This window comes from Arachis stenosperma, chromosome 9 (genome assembly GCF_014773155.1).
Source record: "Arachis stenosperma cultivar V10309 chromosome 9, arast.V10309.gnm1.PFL2, whole genome shotgun sequence".
Classification (NCBI taxonomy): Eukaryota; Viridiplantae; Streptophyta; class Magnoliopsida; order Fabales; family Fabaceae; genus Arachis; species Arachis stenosperma.
This window is the reverse complement of record NC_080385.1, coordinates 45,536,231-45,541,093: the sequence shown is the minus strand read 5'-3', so window position 1 is coordinate 45,541,093 and position 4,863 is coordinate 45,536,231. Positions and strand designations below refer to the sequence as shown.

Genomic DNA, 4,863 nt, shown 5'->3' with positions numbered 1-4,863 from the left:
TCCATTACAGGATTCTCAGGATCATAAGCTTCTCCTTCAGAGGAGGCTTCTTTAGCACTGCCGGATGCAGCTTAAAATCCAGTCAGATTATGAGAAATCATATTGACTTATTGAGTCAATATTTTGTTCTAAGCCAATATGACATTCAGAGTATCAATCTCAAGAACTCCTTTCTTCTGAGTCATCCCATTATTCATAGGATTTCTTTTAGAAGTGTACATGATTTAGTTATTTACAACCATCTCAATGATTTTCTGGGCTTCTGCAGGGGTTTTCAGATGAAGAGATTCACCAGCAGAATGGTCCAATGACATCTTATATAATTTAGATAGACCATCATAGAATATACATATGATGCTCCATTCTGGAAGCATGTCAGAAGGACACCTTTTGGTTAATTGCTTGTATCTTTTCCAAGCTTCATAGAGGGATTCACCTTCCTTCTGTTTGAAGGTTTGGACTTCCACTCTAAGCTTGCTCATCTTTTGAGGTGGAAAGAATTTGGTCAAGAAAGCATTGACCAACTTGTCCCAAGAGTTCAGGCTTCTTCTAGGTTGTAAGTCCAACCATATCATAACTCTGTCTCTTACAGCAAACGGGAAAAGCATGAGTCTGTAGACCTCGAGATCAACCCCATTGGTCTTAACAGTATCACAAATTTACAAGAATTTAGCTAAGAACTTATGAGGATCTTCCGAAGGAAGTCCATGAAACTTGCAATTCTGCTGCATTAGAGAAACTAATTGAGGCTTAAGCTCAAAGTTGTTTGCTCCAATGGCAGGAATTGAGATGCTTCTTCCATAGAAGTTGGAAGTTGGTGCAGTATAGTCACCAAGCATCTTCCTTGCATCTCTATCATTGTTGTTGGGTTCGGCTGTCATGTCTGCTTCTTTTTTGAAATTCTCTGTAAGGTCCTCTCCGGAGTGTTGTGCTTTAGCTTCTCTTAGCTTCTTCTTCTTCAGAGTCCTTTCAGGTTCAGGATCAGCTTTAATAAGAATGTTCTTATCCCTATTTCTGCTCATATGAAAAAGAAAAGAACAAAAGGGAGTAGTGGAATCCTCTATGTCACAGTATAGAGACTCCTTGATGTGTCAGAGGAAAATGAGTAGAAGAATGAGAAGAGAGAGGAAGTGAGTTCGAAAAATTTTTTTTTTGATGAGTGGAGGAGGAATGTTAGCAATTAAATAAAATAAATAGAAAGAGATGAGAGAGAAAGAGTTTTTGAAAATTTAAAAGAAATAACATAAAATTAGAATTTAAAACAATTAGTTAATTAAAAAGATTTTTGAAAAAGGGTTAGTGATTTTTGAAAATGAGAAGTGAAAAAGTGGTTAGGTGATTTTGAAAAGATAAGAAATAGTAATTAGTTGAAAAAGATTTGAAAATAATTTTGAAAAGATAAGAAGTTAGAACAAAAATTTTGAAATCAAAATTTAAAAAGATATGATTGAAAAGGATATGATTGAAAAGATGTGATTGAAAAAGATTTGATTGAAAAAGATTTGATTTTAAAAAGATACGATTTAAAAAGATATGATTGAAAAAGTATTTATTTTTAAAATTGATGACTTGACTAACAAGAAATTAAAAGATATGATTTTAAAATTCAAAGAATGAACCTTTCTTACCAAGAAAGTAACAAACTTGCAATTTTTTGAATCAAAATATTAATTGTTAGCAAGGATTTTTGAAAATGTGGAAAGATAAGATTTTAAAATTATGATTTAAAACATAAAAATTTGAAAAAAAATTGAATTTGAAACAAAATTACCTCCCCTGTGTCATCCTGGCGTTAAACGCCCAGGATGCTATCCATTATGGCGTTTAACGCCCAGAATGCTACCTCTTTGGGCATTTAACGCCCAGCCAGATACCCTGGCTGGCGTTTAACGCCAGAATTCCTTCCTTACTGGGCGTTTTTCTAAATGCCCAGCTTTTTCTCTGTGATTCCTCTACTGTATGTTCTGAATCTTCACTTCTCTGTATTATTTACTTGAAAAGAGATATTTTTATTTTTGAATTTTTAATGAAGAGAGAGAAAAATAACAAAATGAAATAAAACATAAAAATGCAAAATCAAAACAAGTAATGCATGCAAGGACACTTTGAATGTCAAGATGAACACGAAGAACACCTTGAAGATCATGATGAACATCAAGGGCATATTTTTGAAAATTTTTAAGAAAAGAAAGATGTGCAAAACACCAAACTTAGAAATTTTTAATGTTTAGACACTGGATTTGAAAATGCATATGAAAAACAGGAAAAGACACAAAACATGAGAATTTAAAGATCAAAACAAGGAAAATCATCAAGAACAACTTGAAGATCAATGAAGAACACAATGCATGAATTTTTTTAGGATTTTATTAAAAAAATTTTATATTTTTTGAAAATAAAAATAAAAAGCTTAAACATAAAATAAAATTACCCAATCTAAGCAACAAGATGAACTGTCAGTTGTCCAAACTCGAACAATCCCCGGCAACGGCGCCAAAAACTTGGTGCACCAAATTGTGATCACACTTTTCACAGCTCCGCACAACTAGCCAGCAAGTGCGCTGGGTCGTCCAAGTAATACCTTACGTGAGTAAGGGTCGATCCCACGGAGATTGACGACTTGAAGCAAGTTATGGTCATCTTGTAAATCTCAGCCAGGCGGATTCAAATGGTTATGAGGATTTGATAATTAAAAGATAAATAAAACAGAAAATAACATAGAGATACTTATATAATTCATTGGTGGGAATTTCAGATAAGCGTTTGGAGATGCTTTGTTGCTTCTGAACATCTGCTTTCCTATTGTCTTCATCCAATCATGCATCCTCCCTTCCATAGCAAGCTGTATGATTCTTTCATTGAAAATGGTCCGGCTACGATCTCTGTTCGACTAATCAACTATCGGATCTTTCGTCTCGGATGAAAAATACTAGGCATAGCTACCGCAGGGCTAATCATCTGTCGGTTCTCACTTGTGTCGGAATAAGATCCATTGATCCTTTTGCACACTGTCACTACGTCCAACATTCGCGAGTTTGAAGCTCCTCACAGTCATCCCTTCCCAGATCCTACTCGAAATACCACAGACAAGGTTTAGACTTTCCAGATCTCAGGAATGCTGTCTATTGATTCTAGCCTATACTACGAAGATCCTAATCACGGGGTCGGATGCTCTGTTGTTAGGAGAGACGATGCAAATCCGTGGATTAGAGACCCAAGAGAGTATACTTTGGCTGGCGTCCAATGACTACGTTGAACATCATGTAGACCGCTTTGTGGTTGTCAGGCACGTGAATCTTGGCTAAGCGAGTACTGAAGATAGTGGGTGATTGTCACGGGTCACCCCTTCAGTTTGACTTAACTGAATTAAGTACAAAAGTATATCTTGGAGAAGAAGTAGGCATGAATTGAAGGAAAAACAATAGTACTTGCATTAATTCATGAGGAACAGCAAAGCTCCTCACCTTAATCTATGAGGTGTAGAAACTCCACCGTTGAAAATACATAAGAACAAAAGGTCTAGGCATGGCCGAATGGCCAGCCTCCCAAATGGCATAAGAATTCGAAAACAGGGGAAGAAGACCTGATCAAAGGATCAAAAATTGGTCCCCAGATAAAATATAATAGTCAAAAAGTGCTATTTATACTAAACTAGTAACCTAGGTTTACAGAAAATGAGTAGATAGTGCAAAAATCCACTTCTGGGGCCCAGTTGGTGTGTGCTTGGGCTGAGCTTTGAAGCTTTCACGTGCATAGGCCATCCTTGGAGTTAAACGCCAGCTTTGGTGCCAGTTTGGGCGTTTAACTCCAGTTTTGGTGCCAGTTCTGGCATTTTACGCCAGAAAAGGGTTTCTGGGTGGTGTTTGAACGCCAGTTTGGGGCATCAAATCTCGGGCAAAATATGGACTATTATACATTTCTGGAAAGCCCAAGATGTCTACTTTCCAACGCAATTGAGATTACACCAATTGGGCTTATGTAGCTCTATAAAATTTACTTCGAGTGTAGGGAGGTCAGAATCCAACAGCATCTACAGTCCTTTCTCAGCCTCTGAATCAGATTTTTGCTCAGGTCCCTCAATTTCAGCCAGAAAATACCTGAAATCACAGAAAAACACACAAACTCATAGTAAAGTCCAGAAATATAAATTTTTCATGAAAACTAATAAAAATATACTAAAAAGTGACTAAAATATACTAGAAACTACCTAAAAACAATGCCAAAAGTGTATAAAGTATCCACTCTTCAGCGTGCAATTGGTTGTTTTGGTATATGTTGATGACCTTGTCATTGCGGAAAATGTTGGTGCTGCAATTCAACGTTTCAAAGAGTATTTACACACATGTTTTCACATGAAAGATTTAGGCCAGCTGAAATACTTCTTGGGAGTTGAGGTTGCCAGATCTCCGACTGGGATCTTTCTGTGCCAAAGAAAATATGCTTTGAACATAATCACCGAAACAGGACTTCTAGGTGCTAAGCCTGTAGCAACACTGTGCGAAGAAAATCATCGACTGGGGTCAGCTACAGGTTCTCTTTTATCCAATCCTAGCATACATCGTCGACTTATTGGAAGACTGATTTATTTGTGTTTTACTCGGCCTGATCTGGCCTACAGCGTTCACATGTTGTCCCAATCCATGCAAAATTCACGCATCGAACACTGACAAGCTGCTTTGCGTGTTGTACACTATTTAAAGGGACATCCTGGACAAGGAATTCTTCTCCCACGAGAGAATGATTTGCGGCTCTATGGATGGTGTGACTCCGATTGGGCTAGTTGTCCACTCACTCGCAAGTCAATCACATTCATCCAGCTTGGTAACTCACCAATATCTTGGAAGACTCAGAAACAACAAAAAG

The 4,863-nt window shown here is 37.1% G+C and overlaps 1 non-coding gene across 1 annotated transcript; it reads left to right on the top strand.

Moving 5' to 3' along the window:
• The first annotated feature begins 368 nt into the window (after positions 1-368).
• Positions 369-476, top strand: LOC130952339 (small nucleolar RNA R71). The gene has a single exon (XR_009074520.1). It is a non-coding gene; the product is annotated as a small nucleolar RNA R71 (small nucleolar RNA).
• Positions 477-4,863: the final 4,387 nt, after the last annotated feature.